The sequence below is a fragment of the Engystomops pustulosus genome, chromosome 10, assembly GCF_040894005.1.
Source record: "Engystomops pustulosus chromosome 10, aEngPut4.maternal, whole genome shotgun sequence".
Lineage (NCBI taxonomy): Eukaryota > Metazoa > Chordata > Amphibia > Anura > Leptodactylidae > Engystomops > Engystomops pustulosus.
Window position 1 is genome coordinate 84,424,320 of NC_092420.1, and position 14,126 is coordinate 84,438,445.

Below are 14,126 nucleotides of genomic sequence, written 5' to 3' on the forward strand. Positions count from 1 at the left end.
AACCAGTTCAAGATGGTGCCATCACATGCAGAACCAGCCAAGCTCATGAGAGCAAGGATCTGGAAGTGAATATTATGAGTGGTATGTGTGCTCGGCCACCCCTCTACTTAATGTTATGGGACTTGAAGTGAAGGCATGACCAAAATTTCAAACTGACTGGCACTATGTTTACATGGAGCACTTAGAAGCAGCTCCAGTGCCCCATACTTATGATTCTGTGGGTCCCCAGCGATGAGACCTCCAATAATCAGATGTTTATTCCATTTTCTATGTTTGGGGGAAACATGTCATTACTTCTTCAAGTATTGTAAATCTGAAATGACTATACCCTGGTGATGGTTTGGATATATTGAGAATAATGAACCATAATAATGATCATCCCATGTCATCCCTGTCATGTCAACCTTCAGGTGCATGAGCCCTCAGGTGCCCAACTGAAAACATGGAGGCAGTTACTGCCTGGACAGTGGACCAACCCAACTAGGTGGAAGGATCCTCTGCTATAAGGAAGACAAGACAAGCTCATTTGGCAGGTTAGAGAAGGGTACAGGGGGTCATTTGCTCAAGATGACCTCTGCATTCCATTTTTAATAAAATTTGGAGTCCACCAATGCTTCAGAGCTGGAGGTCATGAAAACATCTTTCCATTACACTTGAAACATTAGTAGGAGTTTCTACCTGACCTCCTGACACTAATTCCATGAATAAGCCGCTATGATTTGGGGGGTTTTAGAACTGAAGAACTTGGAAAAACCCACTACCAATGGCACAATTTGAGACGTTTCTAAAAAATTTTTTGCTATTTTCAGATACATTTCCAAAATTTGTTTCCCAGCTCCCGATTTGTATATTAATGGAGAAGGTGGATATTTGAATATATATGACTGTCTGAATGTCGTTTCTTCTAATATTTTCATGATGTATAAGGGCAAAAAATATAACAGAACCCATTGGGAAATTATTTTTGGGATATAGTCCCATTTTTTTAAATATAATTGTCTGGTATGAGTTGGGGGGATCTGGCCATATAAATTATTAAAATATATCATAGAAGTAGCTACCAGGACCCATTATATGACAAGTGTTGTCATCTCACCTGCCATTTTGACGTTCTGGCCAGACAAAAATATTCGTAAAACAAAAGTAAATGGAATAAAATTCCACAAAAATTTCAGAAATTTGAGAAATCGCAAGGTGAGATGCTATCGCTCCAACTGCCGTCACTGCATCTACCGTTGGGTTCTATGTTCCATGGTTACAATAATATGACCTAATGGGGGAGGGACTTCTATCAGCCAATCAGAATCAAGCATTGGGTTTCCAATGTAAATAGTATACAACCAATCACAACTCAGCTTACAGTTTCAAAATGAAAGCTGTGCTCTGATTTGTTGCTTTTTCTTTAGACATGTATGCATACTTGACGTGACTTCATGATGTGCTGTCATTGGTTGCTGTAAGCAATAAAGACAGTTTCCATAAATTCATTACATACTTTTTTTTTCCTAAATAGAATTTGTTAACATTTGACTAACCATAACACGTAAATTACCAATAACAATGCTACCAGATATTTCAACTCCAAACTAGTTTCCTGTCTTTTTATGCATCTTTTTTTTTCACTAAAATATACCAGGTTGGAGCATTTTTCCAGCTTTCTACTGCAGTTTTATTAGTGTTTTTTTTATAGATATGAATGACTTTTTATAGAAAACACTACACATATTCTTGTAAGAAGGTACATGAAATCCATGGGCCAAAACAAGGCAAAAAATTGTATGTGAAAGATGAGGGGGAAAATCCTTTCAGGTCAACCAATGTTAAAGAGATTGTGCCTAATATTTAATGTCATAACATGACTATCTCAGTTGATCCAACCACTGGGAATAAGATTAATCCCCAAAACATTGGTCCGGTTCTTCTGAATGAATGGTGTGACAGGTTGCACTTAGGCCCTCCATTCACTATCTCTGGGACTGCTGGAGGTAGCCAAGTTTTGTTATCTCTGGAACTGAATAAAGTAGCAGGGCCATGTAAGACCTGGGGGGACAGGACCATTTATAGGGGATAACATTATTAGGCACATTTATTTACCCGTCCCATCGCGATCCCCGCTGTGCGTGGTCCGATGAGGATTCGGATTTCCTACATCCTTCGCTTCCCCCGCTGAGGTCCGCCGGAGTTCATCTGCTTCTTCCCGGTGTATGTGAGTGATGATCTTGCGACACAATTTCGTTTTTAAATTCCGCGGTTTGTCCGAATCCGTTGGGTTGTCTGACGGCCACACCCCCCCCCCCCAGATTGGGTCGGGTGCAAGCCAAAAACCCAGGGCAATTCAGGGCAAAAAGGTAAAAAGTCAGGAAACCCGACGAAAATGCGGTGTTCCGACCCTTAGTAAATGTGCCCCTATATCTTTGGATCACCCCTTTAAATACTGACCACCCAGGTACTATACACAACAGTATAATCAATACCTTTGCTAGGCCTCTTCATCCTCAGTCATGATCTAAGGGCATCTAAAAATAGAAGTTTTTCATATATAATATTTTTCCAATTAGTTCTATCCATGAGAAGAGATGTAAGTGTAAAGCGATGGACGTGCAGACTATAAAATCAGCAGGGACACATTTTTGGATCAGGCTGCACAGCAACCAGACGATTGTCACCGACATACAAGCCAAAGGGAGAACGATAGCAAATAAAGCCACGTTGACACAGATGTGCTTGCTTAATCGCCGCTGCATTAATTGACAACAGCACATGGGACAGGGGGGGGGGGGGTCAATTGTAGATAAACTGGGGACTGCTCCCTAAGTGATGGGTATCACAACATACCTGCAGATGGACAACCAATCAGAGCTCAGCTTTCATTTTCCTAAAGCAGTTTATAAAATGGTAGCTGAGCTGCGATAGGTTGATATGGACAAATGCAACTGTTTTGCGCTCAGACACTCTTAATAAATGTCCCAACATTATATTAGATGCCAGAGAAGTCGGGTTCGGTGTTGGGGTTCGGCCACCTGACTTGGACAAATTGCCAAATTGGGGGCCGAACAGCCAGTCCGGTGAATTGATTCCCCTAGAAACTAGCTATGTCCATGATTGTCCAGGGTGGACTATGATTTGGCAGCCGACCCCAAATGCCGAACCTGACCATTGGGTCCGCTCATCTCTATTGGTGACTTGTACATATGGAAGAATATATTGTACATAAAGTAACTTCTCTAAAATTCTGTAGATAATTCATGTTTTATATAAATTATGTCAGGTATTTTTTTCTTTTATCTTTTTATGACAGTAAAATATTTATGGATTTATTTAGGGGTTTTTAGGTACAAACCGATGGCAGTCAATTAATTCTCTGTCCAGATTGAAGAATATGCTCAATACTGATTGCCAAGCACATTAGCCATTAACAGGTAACGTTTGTTAATTTCAATATCACAACAATTTAACAATTTTCCAATTTTTTGGAAGAGAAGCTTCTGTAAGAGGTTTTTTGCAGCAGCAAATCTCACACAGCAACAATAGATCTGCCTTTTCACTCTAAAAGGGATTTCCAGGAAATATGGGAAACCCCTTGGTTAACCGGGCAGGGCTGGCAAAAAACCAAAAACACAATGGGGCAAATTTACTTATCCGGTCCTGTCGCGATCCCTGATCCGGATGGTCCGACGAAGATGAAGTCCGCCGCGATTCACGTAGCTTGTGCGCCCGATATCCTGCATGTGTCGCCTCCCCGCCTAGGTCCGCCGGAGTTCACCTTCTTCTTCCCGGTGTATGTGAGTGCGTGTCTTGCGGCACAATTTGAATTTTAAATCCCGCGCGTAGTCCGAATCCGTCGGGTTGTCCAACGGCCACGCCCCCGATTGCGCCAAAATTTTATCGCGTGCGCCAAAGACCGCTGTTAAATGCGGAAATCATCGGGAAACCCAACGAAAATGCGGTCCGCAGACCCTTAGTAAATGAGCCCCAATGTGGGGCATTTATTATCGACTTTCAAATGGAAAACTGGTAAAAAAAAAAAAATTTCTTCCCGTGCTGTGCCTCTTGCGCCTTATTTACGAAAAGGCAGTGCTACAATATTGGTGCTTTTTTTTACACTTCCGGCTTGCACTTTTTTGGGGCGCAAAATTGTGGCGCCGCTTGTGAATCCGACACTTTTCTGGCGCTTCTATTTTTTCCAACTCATTTTGTGGCACGATTTTTGGTGCGCAATTTATAGCAGCTAAAAGCTGGTCTGGGGAGTTATATTTTACCTCCATGAATGGGGAGAAATTTCTAAACCTTATTGTTATCGATGCAGTCACGTTCCTACTCCTGGTTGTATAGTAACGCTCTATGATTCGGTGCTGGGCCGCCGCTGCCTGTAGTATCTAGAATAGCAGGAATGCACTTGCTGTTTGGGAGCCAGACAGATGGATGTGATCAGTCGGAGCAGCTTCTTTCTCCATATTTCACTACAAAATTTTCACTTTATTCTGCACATTCCCTGCAAAGCCCTGGCCTCATCCCAAGCTCCAGGCAGAGATTGCTTCTTCCCAGCCAGATAGCCAGTCTCAGATATATTGGGATATACTGTATAATGGAAATTGATTCCAGTGCAGGGTATAAGCTTGATCCAGAGAGATTTTTGAAGTCTGGAAGGAATTTATAGCCATTTTGAAAGCGCTCTGGACGCGGCGTCTTTGAGATTTTCTTTCCATTTTTAGACTCCATAAAAGGAGGAATAATAGAAAGTTTTACAGACGATTGTGTTATAGGAACCATTATCGACTTAAAGGGATTGTCCACTTTCATCAAATAATTGATATGGTTTGTGTAATGAAAAGTTATACAGTTTGCCAATATATTTTCTGTATCAATTCCTCTGGGTTTTCAACATTTCTGCTTGCTGTCCATGTACAGAAAGATTTTATGTTTACTTCCAGTGCATAAAAAAATCTTTGCATGGTCATGTGATGGATATGCAAGTACATAGAGTTGTTGAAAACCATAGTTTTCATAGGCAGTAGTGTGTAACTTTTCACTACACAAACCATATCAATTATTTGCTGAAAGTGGACAACCCCTTTAAGGTTTCTGATCTGCAATGAAAAGTCTATTTCAGACACAGAAAATTCAGACCACCATGCAAGAATAATACATGGACCCCATGCTCAGAGAAATTCCAAAGAGACCTAGACTATGGGGCACATTTACTTACCCGTCCCGTGGCCGCCCCCGATCCGGAATGTCCGACGGAATGTGCTAATCTTGAGGCACAATTTGATTTTTAAATTCTGTGGTTTGTCCAAATCAGTCGGGTTGTCCGACGGCCACGCCCCCCAATTTGTGTCGCATGAAAGCCGGCGCCGATGCACCACAATCCGATCGCGTGCGCCAAAAACCCGGGGCAATTCAGCGCAAAATGGAAGAATTCAGGAAACCCGACAGAATCGCGGTCCTCGGACCCTTAGTAAATGTGCCCCTATATTCATGTGTATAGGGCTGAGGTGCAGTACCAGGACCACCCTGTAGACCACTGTGGTGCTGTTTTCAAGTTTTAACTAAATTTTGCATCTTAAAGGAAAATTACCATTGAAATCAAGCATGATAATCCAATGATACTTACCAGGCACCATGACCGCGGTAACCTTCTTATATTTCTTATCCATGGCCTCCTTCATTCTAAAGCCAGCTTCTTAAATTATGCTAATGAAAATATGTGCTTTGCAGATTATTACACGGTCCCCCCCCCCCCCCTCCCCTTCTATAACCCTTCATATTCTATTTGTGCTCAGGTGTCTGGATGCTGTGTTGGTGGTGACCATAGTTTTACCCAACTTTGCCGGAAGGAGGATTTATCCTGCATGAAGATGGAGGAGGCCATGACCAAAAAATCTTTGCTCTTTCAGAAATGCCCCTCCAAGCTAAAGGGCTCTGATTTTAATGAATGTGTCATATATGCATCACCTCAGGCTCCATGGGCCAGTTGTGTCTGTGACCTTTGCACCCCGTCCCCCTTAGCTAGACCACTGGATGCACAACACAAGAGATCCTTTATCTGTGAACTAAGAATGGATTTGACCTCCCGTGTCATGTCTTTTGATATCATACCCCTGATCTTCTATACTGAAATTTGGCAAAAAAAAAAGTTATATTCAGCAGTTTAGTGTCCATATGGGATGACACCCAGCTTTCTGCAGATCCTGAATGGCATATATTTCTAAAATGTTATGCAATGTTATGATATGAGCTCCAGTTGTCTCTCTCTCATACTTTAGTCATACAGTTCTGCCTGTGGAAGTCACTGCTATTACCATGAACCAGGACTCTCAGGATGAACAGTAGTACAGTATACTTTCTTAGTGCATGGAATTCTTGGATTTCACCTTAGTGAACAGTCAGATTATGCATAGACTATGATAGCTTGGATGAAAGATATTGGCATCTTATGACCACAAGTATGAGATGTGTCTGACGTTCCTCTACAAAGAAATTATAAACCAAGAAATTGCACATTAACCATATCCTAAGGATTCTCAGCTGGTCCTGTGTATATCTGGAAAATCAGCTCAAAATCTAACTCAATGTAATATTCTCAGACCTATTAGTGTTTTATAGAGGATACACAGTTTGCAAGAAACAAGGAGTGTTTGCAGCTCCCATGCAGACCTATGTGTAAATGTATTATGTCTCCTGATGCTTAAAGGGAACCTATCACCAACTACTATTTACATCAGTAAACTACTAGCCCCCTCAGGTAGGGAATGAAATAACCTTTCTAGAATTCTAGAATGTGAAATTTAACCCATTTGTCTATAAAATCAATCTGCTCCAAAGTCATGTGAAAATGAACAGAGACGTGTCATATTTGCAGTAATGGGTCAAGTTTAGAGACAGTCGGAGGGGTAGGTCCCTACGGACACCTCTAACTTTGGTTCTATTGTATGTAGAACCATACTACTAATGCCATATTAAAGATAAGTATATCTTCTTTCAGATTGCACCAGGCTTGCAGTTCTGTGAGCTACAGAACCAGAGATAGAGGCATTTAAATAAAGGCGGCAATTGGATTTTTACCTTCATGTCACATTTTGCACCGCCTTCAAGTCTATGGATATCTTATATAGTGTAACGTGCTAAGGTTGGCCAATCCTTCTGGCAAGTGCCCTATAAAATGTCCTCCATAACGCTGGTTTTACTTATGGGAAGATCTGAGAGGTTGCAGACCCCATTTATTATTCCAAAGGTTAGTAGGGGTGTAACTGAAGGGGGTGCGGGGGGGGGGGGGGGTACGGTCGCAATTGGGCCCAGGAGGACATGGAGTCATTCTGCCTTTCTCACTTTCCTAGACAAGAGGAGGTTGAGTGTCAAGTCCTACTTTGTAGAAGGTGACTGCTCCCATGATGCCGCCCCCCATCTTGCTGCAGATGGTGCTGCCTGAGGCGAGAGGCTCAACTACAGTGCCCATATGCATCTTTTCACATGTGTGGAATGTGAGGGACATTTTATCAGATTATAAGTTCCTGGTCCCAGTGTCTTCTCTTGTATTCATCTCATATATCAAACAATTTAGCAAAAAACATTTCATTGAGTCTTGTCCCATATTGTGGCAGGTATTTTTTACTAAAAATGTTGGGGCACATTTACTAAGAACAGTGCAGTGTGTACTATGTGCAGTTGCTTGTGTAGGGTGCAGGGGGCACCAGATTCAGGATTTGTGACGCTCGTTCTTCATAAATCTGGCGCCCCCTGCACTGCTCTGATTGAGTGCACCAACTTTGGTGCACCAACTTCTTTGGTGCACCCTTAACATGGGGCACGTGGCACAATTCTGTCGGAATTTGCATTTTAAATGTGGTGCGCGGTTCAACTGAACACCGGAACACCCATTTCAATGACGAAATTTTGACTAAATGATTAAATTTCATTTCAATGACTACATTTTTTTTAGTCTCTTCCTAGTATTTCAAAATAATTTTCAAAGCTGCAAACCCAAACCAGAAGCGAGGGAAACACATGGAGCATACGTTACCTATTTTTGAATTAAAACAAAAATGACAATGAAATGCTCAGATTTGCTGTATTAAGTAAATTTCACGCTATTGTACATACTGTACTTAGGGATCACATTTTAGTTATGGTTATGTCTCCTATGCTATTAAATATATATGTGTGTTTATGTATGTATATATATATATATATATATATATATATATATATACTATATATATATATATATATATATATATATATATATATATGTGTGTGTGTGTGTGTGTGTGTGTGTGTGTATTTATATATTATAGATTTTTATCCAGGGCTCCAACAACCCTTCTACAATTGTAAGGTGATCACTAAATTATTCGTTACAGGAGAGGATAAAAATGTCTGCCGATACCAGGATGTCAGAGTATAACAGAATGACACAGACACCTGGTCATAAGCTGCACTCAAATCACACTTTATTCCAAGCCGGCACTCATGTTTATAGAAAGCAGAAAATGCTTTGCAGAGGGCGTGAAAAGGGGATAAAATACTGAAATGCTATAGGTTAGCTTGAATATACTTTTTGCAACTCCCCTTAGATTACTTTTGATAAAAGTACTAAGGCTCTAGAATTGCACTTTCGTCGGTTTGTTTACTGTTCTCGGGATTTGCGCAGCTTTGAAAGGTATTTAAGAGGGGTTTGCACTGGGATTGTGTTGCACGCTACCAGATTTTGGGGCAGCTGCACTGGCTTTCATGCGACATAAATCCGTGCCAGGGTGTGCCTGACGATCTGACTGATTTGGACTGAGCGCAGGATTTAACTTTCAATTTGTATTGTAAGATAATGCACTTACATGCACCAGGAAGAGGAAGGTGAACTCCGGCGGACCTGAGCGGGGAAGTGACACATGCAGGATATCGGGCGCACGATCTTAGTGAACTCCTCGGACCGGATAAGTAAATGTGACCCAATGTTAATGAACTATGCACCATTTCCCTAAGAAGAGTACAGAATGTTTATTATATATATGACAAGTTTGATCATACTTTTGTTGTGAGGGTCACCATAGAAGCAGCCTCAAGGTTGCAATTCAACTCCACTTACTTGCACCACTGCAGTTGTCACAGAACAACCTATCCTGGAAATCCCCTTTAAGACACCTATTATTTCTCTAGAATTGATCCTCTGTTAATCTGGAGGACTAAGGATACCCATGCCTTACACAAATATCTGATTGATTTGAATGAAATCTATGTAATACTTCATTTCTCCTGTGGGGGAGCTGTAGGGGAATGAAACTAATTTCCCAGAAGACTCATCTGATTAAATTTTATCTTGTGATCTGCTCCACATTGAAAGTTGTGTGGTCTGTGTCCATCATACCAGCCCCTTTAAGGATTTTTTTTTTACTTTTTTACTTTATGGCAATGTTTTGGGTATTAAAATATCCTTTAATGTCCAGCCAGTAACTTGGATGTCATGGAGTATATATTGTTATTCCGTTACCATAGTTTTCTTTAAAGTAATAAAATAAGCTCAATTGCAATTATGATAAGAAAGTTTGTTGTTGGACGGTCTGGCGACAGAAGTATGTAGAATATTTACTTTTCTCATGGGAACAAATATTTCTGTAGAAAGTTTCCATCAGAAAACTTATGGGTATAGTGCATTAATGTACCAAGGCCTGGGAACAGATCCTACATCTGTCTGCGCTCATTAGTGTCTCTTCGTGTGGACAGCCAATCACTGCTCAGGATGTATTTTCAGCTGGGAACTGTTCAGACTGTAAAGTTGTGGCTTATATAAAGTTCCAAAAGTTTCAAACATAAGTTTTCGACCCCCCCTTCCAGATTAGGCCTCCAAGTATAAGTAGTTATAATAGTATGTATTGGATTTATTTTGTGTTTTCTGCATTTTTTGTGTGTTGCCTAATGAGGGGTGTGGTTTAATAAGAAATGGGTGTGGCTTAAGGTCCACCAACTTTGCCCAAAACTTTGCCACAAACAAAGCGAGGTGGTGTAAAACTAGACAAAAGTGGGTAAGGAAGCAGCAGATTTATCATATATAATACATTTTTCCCCTATCTGCTGTAGTGTTTGGACCCCCACCAGTCAGACACCTATGGACCACCCCTTTAAAGGGATTTGTTGGATTATAATAATGGTGGTTAATCTGGCAATTCTGCTAATCGGTTAAATTAAAGGAGTTTTCCAGTCTTACCAAGTTAGGCCCTTTTCATAGGATAGGGCCTAGTTTGCTGATCAGTGGTGGTCTCCATGATGAGACCATGGATCTTGAGAAAGGGGAACCGGTGTAGCCCTGATGTGCTTCAAATGACCGGAGCAGCTCCGCCGGCTGCTACGGTCATCTCTATGGCGCTGACAGAGATAGTCAAGTGCCAAACCCGGCAATCTTTGTCAGCGCCATAGAGATGAATAGCGCATGCGCGACTGGCTGCTATGGTCATCTTGGATCCCCTTTCACATATCCACAGAACAGGGCCTATCTTGCTATGACTGTAGAACCCCTTTAAGGGAATATAGGCTTCAAGCAGTATTGTAATCCTTTCATTGTATAGTCGGGCACAGCGCCATGCATTTAACAGTGGTGTGTCTGGTATTACAGATCAGACTCATTTACTTCTGCTGATGAGCAATGAAATGGGTGGCTTAGTGGTTAGTATTACAGCCTTGCAGCGCTGAGGATGTGGGTTCAAGTCCCAGGGTCAACAACTGCAAAGAGTTTCTATGTTCTCTCTGTGTTTGCGTGGGTTTCCTCTGGGTCCTCCGGTTTCCTCCCACACTCCAAAACATACTGGTAGGTTGAATGCGAGCACCATGGGGACAGGGACTGATTTGGCCACATCAGTGCAGTGTAATCTGTGTATGAATAAAGGAATTATTATTAATTACCGTAAGTGCTGGGCACAGGGTTATTATGGGTGAACCTATGGGACCTGCTTTGTGTCGTGTGGACCAGACATGGCCACTTGAAAGAATCTTCTGGCTTTGGCTCAAAAACTGACCTATATATTGGCACAACGTGGGTCACTTCCATTTTATTGTAGAATAAGTTGCAAAAGTTTCAAAAACTTTTGAGTATGGGAGCCCCAAGGTTAGGTGTGATCCTATTACCCTGCTCCATACATTAATGAGTAATCTATCATCAGCTCCTACAGTTACTTTGGGGGATGGGAACATGCACCCTCTGACTCATCATTCTCATTTGTCTCCCTGATCTTTTGTGAACTTTTGCAGACAAATGTAATTATATCTGTCTAATGGGTGGTGGCCGCTGCCTCCCGGAGCCCTCGGGCCTCTTCACCAGCTCCAGTGTTATTGATCTGCAGCACTTGTCCTCTGATAGTCAGGTCATAGATAATACTATTGGGACGTCGGAGTGGTAGGAAGATAACGGTGGAGCCTGACACAGACATGGATGGGGTCTGATGTTTCACCGAGTCTAAAATGATATTCTATGTGTTGGATTAGGACCAAATCCCTAAATTTACCTGCAGTCCTATGTAAATCTCACTGCACTCTGACATCCCAATGCAGGAAGGTTTCCCCCAACTTGGCTCCTTCTTTCCTATTATAGATGAATGGGATTACCCTGACAGACCCTGCATCAGACTCTCTATATAAGAGACCCCATGAATATGGACCCTATAATAAACCCTCTGCATACATTCAGATACAGAACAGACCCAGACCAGACACTAAGTAAATACAGAAACCTGATTAAAGCCCTTAAATAAATCCGGGGCCAATTTAGTCCCCCTAAATAATCCCAGGCCAGAATGACACACAGACCTCCAAGCCCTAAATGAAAATAGTCAATACGTCATCTAGATTTTTTGAATAAATACTGACCCTAAAGCAGATTTTCTTGACAACTACCGACCCCTAAATAAGACATAAGACCCTTTAAATAAATACAGACCCCCATTAAAGGAAATCTACCATCATATCAAGCATGATAAACCAACTTACTGATAGATCCAGGCACTGTGACTCTGTTAATCGTCTTATATTTGTTATTCATGGCCTTCTTCATTTTAAAATAATGCTAATGAGCCAGAAGAGCTCCTGGGGTATTAGAGCTTCTCCCTGCTGTAGCTTTATAGGCTGTTACACTGTCTCCCCCTCAGCTCTTGCCCCTCGCTCTACCTGCTGAAATCTCACACAGTGTGAAGGAAAGGGTAACAGTATAACAATATGTGAAACTACAGCATGGAGGGGCTCTGGTAACACCCACTTCTGGCTCATTTTCATAAGTTAAAGAGTTAATTTTAGATGAACAGAGGTCCTGTATAACGCATATAAGAAGATACCACAGTCACGGTGCCTGGATCTATGAGTAAGTGTCTCTGGTTTATCAGGATGGATTTTGAAGGTAGATTTCCTTTAATAAGTACTACTATTTCATATATACTATAAAAAATAAATATAGATGATACCCCCAATGAAACAATTTTAGGCTTCTGGAATAGATACAGACCCTAGACCAGGTCCCCCAAACTACTACAGACCCTCGTTATAGATCTGGACCCCCAAACTAATACTGACTTCAGTCTAGACCCCCGAAACTAATACAAGCCCAAACATTTTAAAAAGAAATACAGATCCCTGCAATAGACCCCCTAAATATCTTGTCTTTGGTGGTCTCAAAAAGAACTGCAAGAATGAGGTGAATACATACTTAGGATGTGGCCCCCCCAAGACTTGACAGCTTCTCCAGGACTGTGGGAGGTCTCCCCAATTTCTGGGGGAGTTGGCAGCGATCAGTGATTGCATTGTTACGTTGTTGCTAATGACCCTGTTTATAAACATCGTGTAACAAAACAAGTAAAAATCAGCTTTTTTTTTAAAGGATTCTTATTTGTTAATTCCCAAGCAAATATTTCACATTCTCTTCCAGGATCCACATCAAACCGACTGTCTTCAGAGAGGATAAAATCTGAAGATAATTTAGCGCTCCATCTTTGATCTGAATCCCACTTGTCAATTAAACGCTTTTGACTGGGAGCCAGGAGAACTGATTCAACCGAACCCAGGAAAAAGCTGAAATAACACCAGATGAAAAGCCGAAATTCTTCAATCACAACAAGATCTTACAGCGCAGATTTACATTATTTAGGATTATAATGAAGAATAAAATTTGGATTTTATCTGATCTGTACATGTTTCTTAAGGATAAATGTAGGATTGCCATGGGGAATTACATCCTAGTCCTTTAATCACGTTATTAGGGACCCGGTTATAATCCCTATTTACTGCCTTTATAGTAGAGCCTATCCCATAGGTGCGCTAGTCAGATCTCCTCTACTACCCACAAAAATACCATAATACCCCATTAGAAGAATCTATTGTAAAGACAGTAGTCTAAAACTTTAAGAACTTGTTTGATTCCTTGATTTTGCTGGACATCTACCATCAGTTTTAGGGTGCAGCTGATGGGAGGAGCAGGGGAGTTAATACATTTTAATACGAGGTGCTATGGGGTGCCGCAGCTACGTCACTGTATTAAAGGGTTTTTCCCACAAAGAAAAGTTGGATAGGGTCTAACTTGCTGATCAGTAGGGGTCTCAGTGCAGAGACCCACACAGATTGTGAAAATGAGGGGTCCGTCGGCCCCCTCGTTGTTCCATCAGATTAATGGAGCAGACGGACACGGATGACCAAGCTGCTTCATTAATTTCTATGGAGCTGATGGAAATTGCCGAGCGCTGCGCTCACTGATCTCCGTCAGCTCCATAGAGAACGGACTCCTTGTTTTCGCGATCTGCGGTGGTCTCAGCACTGAGACCCCCACTGACAAGCAAGTTAGGCTCTATCCTGTGGATAGTGTCTAACTTTTCTTCGTGGGAAAACCCATTAAGCTTAATTTTTATAACTCTATATTGCGGCATATAGAGTTATAATAAAGTCCTGAGGAGCACAGTTCAGGAACTTCTTAGCAGGACACGTCTACCGTCCGCATAACTCATGATAGATGCTCTTTAACCCCTTTGCGTTGCAGCCTTTTTTCACTCATTTCCCGCTCCCCACCTTCAAAAATCTATAACATTTTCATTTTTCCGTGTACAGAGCTGTGTGAGGGCTTATGTCCTGCGTAAAAAATTTTACTTCTCAGTGACGTCATTTAT

At 41.5% G+C, this 14,126-nt stretch overlaps 1 long non-coding RNA gene across 1 annotated transcript; it reads left to right on the forward strand.

Annotated features, from left to right (window-relative positions):
* The first annotated feature begins 462 nt into the window (after window positions 1–462).
* LOC140104826 (uncharacterized) lies at window positions 463–13,147 on the forward strand. Its single transcript, XR_011850423.1, has 2 exons — window positions 463–533; window positions 12,899–13,147. It is a non-coding gene; the product is annotated as an uncharacterized lncRNA (long non-coding RNA).
* The last annotated feature ends 979 nt before the right edge of the window (window positions 13,148–14,126 follow it).